Consider the following 10,457-nt stretch of genomic DNA (forward strand, 5'->3'; position numbering starts at 1 on the left):
TGGTACTGAGAATAAATAATATGCTTTATTTAAGATACTCTAATTTGGAGTGTTCAGCAACTCACAACAGAATCTAATTCTAATTTATCAGTCATCTGATGAATATAATTGTTAAATGTATTTTAAATTCATTCTACATATATCAGTTTTTAACTACTAAACACAATATTCAAATCAAAAAATATTTAAAATGACACATTTATTTAGCACCATAATTACATTTAGCAATTAATAGCATTGGTGCAAAAAAAAATCTACATTAAAACCCTTTGTTGGAACGCTTTCCACTTTCCACAGAACAGAAACTAACATAACCTGTTATACAATTAGTCACAAAAACAGTCCTTATGTTTTTTGCCCATACACATGAGTATTGTCTAAAACATGTCTTCTTTGTAGCAGCTAGGGCCTGCCACCACTGTGCTTGGCTGAGTTCACAAATCTGTGGTAATCTATTGCTTCCCTGTCACTTCTCTGGCTCTCCTCTCCTCCTAAGCTGTGTTTCCTGGCAGTCATTAAAATCTGCCACTTCCGTAGTTACTGCTCCTACTGGAACTGCCATAGCCACCATGGTTTCGTGGTTCAGCAAAACATTGGCCTCCACCCACATAGGGGCCAGAGATTCTGGCTCCAAAGTTTCTTCCCTTCATGGGTCCAAAATTTGAAAACTGATTGTGATAATTGCCAAAATCATTGTAGCTTCCACCACCTCCAAAATTGCTTCCATCATGACCAAATCCATTATAGTCATCCCCACTGCCAACAAAGCTACTGAAGTTTCCTCCCAAAAAGCCAAAGTTGTCATTCCCACCAAAAACACCTCCACGACTACCACCACTTTTTCCGGAACAATTTTGACCTGTTTGGCTGGATGAAACATTAGCCATCTCTTGCTTGGCATGGCTTTCCTAACTTCACAGTTGTGACCATTCACACTATGGAATTTCTGAATGGAATTTCTGAATGACAGTCTTATCCACGAAGTCATGGTCATCAAAGGGTATGAAGGCAAAGCCCCTTTTCTTGACACTGCCTCTGTCAGTCATAATTTCAGTCACTTCAGTTTTTCCATACTGTTCAGAATAATCTCTTAGGTGATGTTCTTCGGTGTCTTCTTTAATGCCACCAACAAAAATCTTTTTCACAGCTAAGCAGGCACCTGGTCTTTGAGAATCTTCTCTTGAGACAGCTCTCTTTGGTTCCACAACTCTTCCATCCAACTTGTGTGGCCTTGCATTCATGGCTGCATCCACCTCCTCCACAGTGGCATATGTGAGAAACCCAAAGCCCCTGGAGGACTTGGTCTTTGGATCTCTCCTTACCACATAGTCCTTCAGAATTCCCCATGGCTCAAAATGGTTCCTCAGGCTCTCATCAGTTATTTCAAAGCCCAATCGTCCAACGAAGAGTTTCTGCAGCTGTTCGGGCTCTTTCGGAAACTCTGACTAGACATGACAGTAGTAGGAAGAGAGACTTGAACGATGCTTCCTCGGCGGGTGGATAGAAAGGAGTAACCTAACAAATCTCAAACTGGATTCGTTAACCATTTGTTGATTGTTAGAAGTTGTATGGCTTGTTTCTGCAACTGAGGAACATTAGCTCTGATCTATGTGCCAAGCAATAATTTTTAATTGTATAACAACATTCTGTCCAACAAAAATTCTCACAAAGTCTCATGATCAGTTACTCCTCACAAACTTTTCCAATATAGTTAGAATTCTCTGTGTCTATAACCCAGTAGAAGGTATTGAATGGGAGAATTTGGCTTAGGATTTATGATGTATTCTACAATCTTCAGAGAGCTTTGCAATCATTGTCTACTTAATGAACACAATAGCCATGTAATGTAGGTAAGTATTATTATCCCACAATTGGGTAAAATGAGAGGTTCAGTGTCTTGCCTTAGGCGATATAGTTAGTAGGTAACAAATTAGAGATTAAGATTTGAAAATTTCTGACCCTCCATGTGTTCTCTTTTTTTCCATTCTCTAAAAAGCAACTACATTCTATTCTGGAAGAAGTTTAATCTCTGTAGAAGTTAAAATTATTCCCGAATATGGATTTTTAAATATATTTTAGGGCTTTGAATTATCTATTTTATGGAACCCATATTGCATTCACATGTAGTTTAAACCTTCCAATATTAACTGATACACATAATCCAAAATGAATAATTCATTCATTCAACAGAAGAATTATAGATGCTTAATAATACCATAAAATAGCTGGTGCTAAGGCTAAAAAGAGTCAATAAGCCAAGGTTCCTATCCTCAATAATTTCTTTGTCATTAATACTTTATGTTATAAAGAAGCATAAATACTAATAAAATATGTATATTTCACATATGTTTAATATCTCCAAAATAATAATTTATACTAGAGAAAATTCGAATAATCCTTAAAACCTATCAGACTTAATCAATATGCTATGTTTATTTTGCTTTAGATATAAAGAAGCTTTCAAGTCCAGTTCACTGTAGTTAATAAACCAATTTCAATTTGCAAAGACATCTGGTTTATCCATAGTTACACAAGTTAAATTGAGGAAAAATTTATTAAAATGGTCTCTTACAAAATATCTCTATATCTTGTATATAGGAACTAAATATATAGTTCCAGGCAAGAAATTATTTAAACACAAAAATCTTTAAGTCAAAGAGTGTTTTGTATGACTATATATAAACAAACACTAAACTTGTGTTCCTTGAAATGTGATGTTTTCTTTGTGTGGGAAGAATTAATTCACTTTGTTGATAAGCTACAAAGGAGTGAATGTTACAGGAGAAAAGACTTGAATTATTATAATCCCTAAAATAAGTTATTGTTGATGATATTGGATAAGATACACTTCTAAAGGACAAATACCATTTAATGAGGGAGTGGAATGGCCTAATGAATTTTGAGGTCCCTTATGCAATTAATAGCTTGAAGTACTGTCTTCTGTTGTCTTATTGTTTATATTAACTTTGTTAAAATTATTTATTTACTTTGTCTTTAAATATATTTTTAACCAGTAGAGCTTCCACTCTTCAATACATGCACAAAATCTTCAATTTCAGGGTATCATTTGAGAATAACAGAAGCAATTTTTTTTTTATGTAATGAAAATCTCACACATATCAGGATTGTTCAACAGGGTAGGAGTCCAATTGCTTTCCTAAGACTTTGTATTGGAAATCAAAAAACTCTAAAATAAAATGTTTTAGTTCAGTTTTAGCTCACAAATACATGGCTTGTCTTTTGTGATAATCACAAGGGAACTTCTTTAAAAAATGTATATATATAATATATTTATCTAGCATATTTTTTTTTTTTAAAAAGCCAGGTAATCTTCCAGACATTTTAAATGTATATTTCTTCTATTACAATACTTGTTATTTTATCCCTCTGAGGTCAGTAAGTACTACAGTCTTATTCTGGTATTACTGATAAGAAGATGAAGGCAGACAGGGCTCAGATGACATATTTATTACAGCAGAGGAAATTAATGACAGCTCTGGGATCAAACTCAGAAGCTCTGGCTCACTTACCAATAGTTTGCATAGTTGTTTAAAATAAAAATATCACACCGCAAACTGACTTTAAAACTCAAGAGTCCCTCTTACCATGGTACCTGAATTTTCTCTTTAACTTAAAAATTAAAAAGAGCAATAACATCAATACATTTCTACTTCTTATTTTTCATAAAGTTTCTAAAAATGAGAAATAATTTGGTACATCTGTGTATAAATCCTAACTGGAAAAGTTCTTAAGCAGTAAGTGCCTCGAAAAGCTACCTCAAACATTACAAAACATATTACTATGAAAGCTTCCAGGGAATTTGAGATTTGGATTGGACTGGGGAAAGTTCTTTAACAGTCCATCTAGTTATACAGATTTTGTGTGGAGTTTTTCTTTATGTTTTCTTCCATGGATTTGTGTGGACATTTTTTTAAAAGAAATCTTGAATTTTACTTTTAAATAGGACAGTAATCATGCATTTTTAGGGGGAAAAATGGATCCCTAGAATTAATTAAACTACTTAAAGATAACCATTTACTCCTATTTTCAGGCAGAGTCAATTCTATTCACCTTAATTAAGCATATTGCTCATCATAAGATAATAAAATGTAGATATTAGTACCTGAAACATTCCAATGTTCACAAATTTTAGTTCGTGAAATTAAATTTGCCTGTAACTGAGCTAAATAGCACAGAAATCATCTTACCCAGTCAGTGTAAACTGCAGACGAGGTTACAGGGATTATTCCAGCCCAATAATTTGGAGGAATTTATCCCCACTTCCACACACACAAAAAAAGGTTTTATATTGAGGGTTCTTCTCTTCTTTTAAATTGCAGCCTATTGTAGGACAGACTTTATTTATAATGTGACTTCAAAATTGGGACAATTTAAATCAAGTCATATGTACAAAAGAATGGATGTTGGGAAAGGGGACAGAGCAAGACTGGTGTGGTAAAGTGGCAATAATATTCTTCAATCTTGATTATGCCATCAACCACAATTTTAGTTCTTTTTTTTTTTTTTTTTTTTTTTTGAGATGGAGTCTCGCTCTGTCGCCAGGCTAGAGTGCTCCGCTCACTGCAAGCTCTGCCTCCCAGGTTCACGCCATTCTCCTGCCTCGGCCTCCCAAGTAGCTGGGACTACAGGTGTCTGCCACCACACATGGCTAATTATTTCTATTTTTAGTAGAGACAGGGTTTCACCATGCTAGCCAGGATGGTCTCGATTTCCTGACCTGGTGATCTGCCTACCTCAGCCTCCCAAAATGCTGGGATTACAAGCGTGAGCCACCGCGTCCGGCACAATTTTAGTTTTTAAAGCTAAAAGGATGCAAATGAGAAAAAAAAAGCATGAAGAGAAAATAGTTAAAGGAGAAGGTGGGTGAAATGGACATTGAGGGAAGTGCTACAGATTGATTTGCAAGTTTTCAAAAGTAGATGTTCCCGTGTCAACTCTCACCAATCATTCAGCTATATTAAGCGCTCTAAATACACCGGAGGGTCCTTAAAGAGTATTTGCTATAGAGCAGAATTCAACATGTGAACTGTAATAAAAGAATTTGAGTTTGCAAAAGAATATCGTTAACTCACCCTGTATGAGTCCCTAGAACATAGTTACAGCAAAGCTTCTGGTACACATTTCCTCCCAGTGTGTATGCGTGTGGACATGTGTATGTGTGAGATACTATGCTCTCTAAATCGCTAATTTACTCCAAAGAAGATAGTAAAATATCCAGTGTATATAAACGTGAATTGTGTATTTTAGACTCTAGTGCCACCATAAATTTCACCCTTCTTTCCATATTAGTATTAAAATATTCATGTCTGCAATTTTCTTTTTTTTTTTTTTTTTTTTTTGAGGCGGAGTCTTGCTCTGTCTCCCGGACTGGAGTGCAGTGGCCGGATCTCAGCTCACTGCAAGCTCCGCCTCCCGGTTTACGCCATTCTCCTGCCTCAGCCTCCCGAGTAGCTGGGACTACAGGCGCCCGCCACCTCGCCCAGCTAGTTTTTTTTATTTATTTATTTATTTATTTATTTATTTATTTTTTTTTTTTTTTGAGACGGAGTCTCGCTCTGTCGCCCGACTGGAGTGCAGTGGCCAGATCTCAGCTCACTGCAAGCTCTGCCTCCTGGGTTTACGCCATTCTCCTGCCTCAGCCTCCCGAGTAGCTGGGACTACAGGCGCCAGCCACCTCGCCCGGCTAGTTTTTGTATTTTTAGTAGAGACGGGGTTTCAGCGTATTAGCCAGGATGGTCTCGATCTCCTGACCTCGTGATCCGCCCGTCTCGGCCTCCCAAAGTGCTGGGATTACAGGCTTGAGCCACCGCGCCCGGCCTAGTTTTTTTTATTTTTAGTAGAGACGGGGTTTCACCGTGTTAGCCAGGATGGTCTCGATCTCCTGACCTCGTGATCCACCCGTCTCGGCCTCCCAAAGTGCTGGGATTACAGGCTTGAGCCACCGCGCCCGGCCCATGTCTGCAATTTTCAAAGAAACATCCTGTCTATCAGTGGGTCAATATCCCACGCTACCTTAATGGTAGCTTTCTCTAGAGTGTTTTTGTGGCAATCAACATGGAAGAAAAATACAAAAGAAGTACTATTCATCAGCTATCCATTGTATCTACAGCGCTAAGTTTGCTATATAAAATATTCACAATGTTATTTTATATATTCAGCAGGAAAAACTGGAACTTAAAAATGCACATTTTGAGAGTATGTACCACATATAGACAATCTCTTCAAGTAGGAAAATAAGAGAACATTGTACTATAATTTTTATTCTATAATATCAAACACTCAGCCAATTATTATATATTCCATGGCCCAAACGTAAGATACATATATTTCTTTTATTTTATAACTTTTTTTACATTACCATTTTTACTGATCTTTTTATTTTTCATATCAGGCAATTAAACCCATGTTCTGTCTTCTGGCAAGGTGAATAAAAATTAAATATTCATTTAAATAATCTCCATGCTTATGTTCAACAATCCACATCTAAAATATTATTAATGTGTTAAATTATTAAACATAAATCACAGGACAAAACTTTCAGCTTGTAAAAGTCACCAAGGTAAGTCATGGAATCTCATTGTCATTTAGTTTTTTATTATATAAATTGAATTTTTAAAAAGGCATGTAGAGTTCCTTCACATAACTAAAAATAGCTACACAAGAGTAGGTAATTATTTCATTATGCAAACGTGAAACAACACTCCATTGATTTACACAATAAAAAAATATTTCTAAGAGTAATGTGAAGTATTTAGTTTCCAGTTTTCTCTATGTAAGGCATCATATATTCTTTGGCATTTAAACACTCAGACATAAGACATATTTTCCTGTTGTGCAAATAGTGTGTGCACATGTGTATTTATAAAGAATAATACAAATGTGTTGAATATAACAAGAATAAAAGTTAACAATGAGGAATTAAAACATAAATATTCATTCAAAATAATTCAAGCATCAGGATAATATTAATTTAGACTTTGTAAATACTGATTTTCACTATAATATAAGCCCTGAAGATATTCATCAAAAAAACTTATGATTACGTTTTCAAGGAATTAAGAGATTCATTGAACAATAAAAATGTACCCTAAGACCCATTTGTTCATCTATTCACTCATAGCTAAAGCCTGTACCCTAGCAAGCAAGCATGATCTTTTCTGTAATGTCTAACATAAACTATGGCATTTTAATAAATGATCACATTTGAAAATGTAAATGCACTTCTCTCAAGGAAAGATCAAACAGAACTCTTGTTTAATTCATGTTATGAATATACTTTTCAGTTCAAATACCCTTTCAAGATGTTTTTCTGGTAAAATTTATATATCACATATATATAAACATATAAGGAGTGATGTGAAAAACTCTGTTGGAGAAGTTTTACACTTTGCAAGTCCTTTAATGAGAGTCAGAGAATGCCATCAGGAAGACTCATAAGCCTGTGTGAAATGAGACTCATTTTAATGAAAAGCACTCTCACACACCTCATTTGTAGAATTATACTGAGCATTTAAAATTCCTCATCTGTCACTTTGAGGTTAGGCTTATTGAAATGCATCCTGGACCACAAAATACCCTTTTTCCTTTCTCTTGTTTTTACAACTGCTGAGTTTTTGTTCTGAAGGCCATTGATTGGTTCTGACAAGAAGCCCTACAAACAATCTTGTGAAAGACCCATTGTTGGTGTCATGAGATATCTTGGTGTACTCCTATCTGAATGACATTGTGAAATGATAGATGTTCTGAGGGAGAATTCTTTCAGGCATGAAATCTTATTTCAAAGTTTAAAATCTATCTCCTTATTTAGATGACCAATAGCTTGTCTCTGGCTTGACTATTGTTGGTTAGTTGGTCTAGAAGAACTAATAGTAAAGCTTCTGTATTTTTCTAAAGGTAAAGCCACCAGAACAAACTACTCAGAGTCAGTAGAAAGAAAATACAATAAGCTGTAAAGTGTGCTCTGGCTGAGAGAAGGTATAACAAAACTTTTGTAGATCAAAATGTGAAAAATACAATTACTTATTTATAGCTTGTCGGGTGTATTCCCATAACTTGTTTTGTTTCTGTTTTCCAGAACTTTAGGAAGATTTTGAAACACTCCCACCAAACCAATCTCTTTCTCACACCTCAGTTGTGCTCCAGACTTAAAACAATGTATTTATTTTGTTTTAAAGTATCAAGAATTTCCATAGAAATTACTGAAATATTGAATATAGATTGTGGATGTTCAGTTAAATCTTTGTTGAAGTATTTGGAGATGCTACAATTTATTTTTTTATGAACTAGATTTTTTTTTGCTGTAAGTTTTTATACTTGTTTTTAAAATGACTAAAATTCTCTTTGGCAAATATAGCATTTTGATCTTTAATAACTACATGCTTATACAAATATAAATTAGCAGTAATAATGTGCTGTGATGACCTTGCTATAATTATTTATGACATGACCTAAAGAATGTTATATTAATTATTTTCATAAATTTGCCAGCTACTAAGGTCTATTTTTTTAAATTTCTTTCTACTTCACTTTCCCCACATTTGACACCTAAAGCAGACCATTATAAACATTTGAACTGTGAAAATCTTCTGAACTATATTGATGCCTTAGTAAATTTCCTAGAATATAAATTAAAAATATAAATTCCGAATTATCTAGCATGAGCACGTCTAATCATTGACAAAGTCACCTTTTTAAAAAATACTTTAAGTTCTAGGGTACATGTGTAGAATGCACAGTTTTGTTACATAGGTATACACGTGCCATGGTGGTTTGCTGCACCTATCAACTCATCACCTACATTGGGTATTTCTCCTAATGCTATCCCTCCGCTAGACACCCATCCCCTGACACCAGTGTGTGATGTTCCCCTCCCTGTGTCCATGTGTTCTTATTGTTCAACTCCCACTTTAAGTGAGAACATGCAGTGTTTGGTTTTCTGTTCTTGTGATAGTTTGCTGAGAATGATGGTTTTCAGCTTCATCCATGACCCTGCAAAGGTCATGAATGCATCCTTTTTTATGACTGCATAGTATTCCATGGTGTATATGTGACACATTTTATTTATCCAGTCTATCATTGATGAACATTTGGGTAGGTTCCAAGTCTTTGCTATTGTGAATAGTGCTGCAATAAACATACGTGTGTGTGTGTGTGTGTGTGTCTTTATAGTAGAATGATTTATAATCCTTTGGGTATATACCCAGTAATGGGATGGCTGGGTCAAATGGTATTTCTGGTTCTAGATCCTTGAGGAATCACCACACTGTGTTCCACAATTCGTTGAACTAATTTACATTCCCACCAACAGTGTAAAAGTGTTCCTATTTCTCTACATCATCTCCAGCATTTGTTGTTTCCTGACTTTTTAATAATCACCATTCTAACTGGCGTGAGATGGTATCTTATTGTAGTTTTCATTTGCATTTCTCTAACGACCAGTGATGAGCATTTTTTCATGTGTTTGTTGGCTGCATAAATGTCTTATTTTGAGAAGTGTCTATTCATATCCTTCACCCACTTTTTGATGGGTTTTTTTTTTTTTTTTTTTGAGGTGGAGTCTCGCTCTGTCGCCCAGACTGGAGTGCAGTGGCGCAATCTCGGCTCACTGCAAGCTCCGCCTCCCGGTCGTTCCCGCCATTCTCCTGCCTCAGCCTCCCGAGTAGCTGGGACTACAGGCGCCCGCCACCTCGCCCGGCTAGTTTTTTGTATTTTTAGTAGAGACGGGGTTTCACCGTGTTAGCCAGGATGGTCTCGATCTCCTGACCTCGTGATCTGCCCGTCTCGGCCTCCCAAAGTGCTGGGATTACAGGCTTGAGCCACCACGCCCGGCCTCTTGTAAATTTGTTTAAGTTCTTTTGTAGATTCTGATTATTAGCCCTCTGTCAGATGGATAGATTGCAAACAATTTCTGCCATTCTGTAGGCTGCCTGTTCAGTCTGATGATAGTTTCTTTTGTTGTGCAGAAGCTCTTATGTTTAATTAGAGCCTGTTTGTCAATTTTGGCTTTTGTTGCCATTGCTTTTGGTGTTTTAGACGTGAAGTGTTTGCCCATGTCTATGTCCCGAATAGTATTGCTTAGGTTTTCTTCCAGGGTTGTTATGATTTTAGGTGTTATGTTTAAGTTTTTAATCCATCTTGAGTTAATTTTTGTATAAGGTGTAAGGAAGGGGTCCACTTTCAGTTTTCTGCATATGGCTAGCCAGTTTTCCCAACACCATTTATTAAATAGGGAATCCTTTCCTCATTGCTTGTTTGTGTCAGGTTTGTCAAAGATCAGATGGTTGTAGATGTCTGGGGTTCTTTCTGAGGCCTCTGTTCTGTTCCATTGGTCTATATATCTGTTTTGATACCAGTACCATGCTGTTTTGGTTACTGTAGCCTTGTAGTATAGTTTGAAGTCAGGTAGCATGATGCCTCGAGCTTTGTTTTTTTTGCTT

General features: G+C 35.9%; 1 pseudogene; it reads right to left on the bottom strand.

The window, feature by feature from the left end:
• Positions 1-515: 515 nt before the first annotated feature.
• LOC117093510 lies at positions 516-4,132 on the bottom strand (annotated as a pseudogene).
• Positions 4,133-10,457: the final 6,325 nt, after the last annotated feature.

The sequence above is a fragment of the Trachypithecus francoisi genome, unplaced genomic scaffold (assembly GCF_009764315.1).
Source record: "Trachypithecus francoisi isolate TF-2019V2 unplaced genomic scaffold, Tfra_2.0 Lachesis_group12, whole genome shotgun sequence".
Classification (NCBI taxonomy): Eukaryota; Metazoa; Chordata; class Mammalia; order Primates; family Cercopithecidae; genus Trachypithecus; species Trachypithecus francoisi.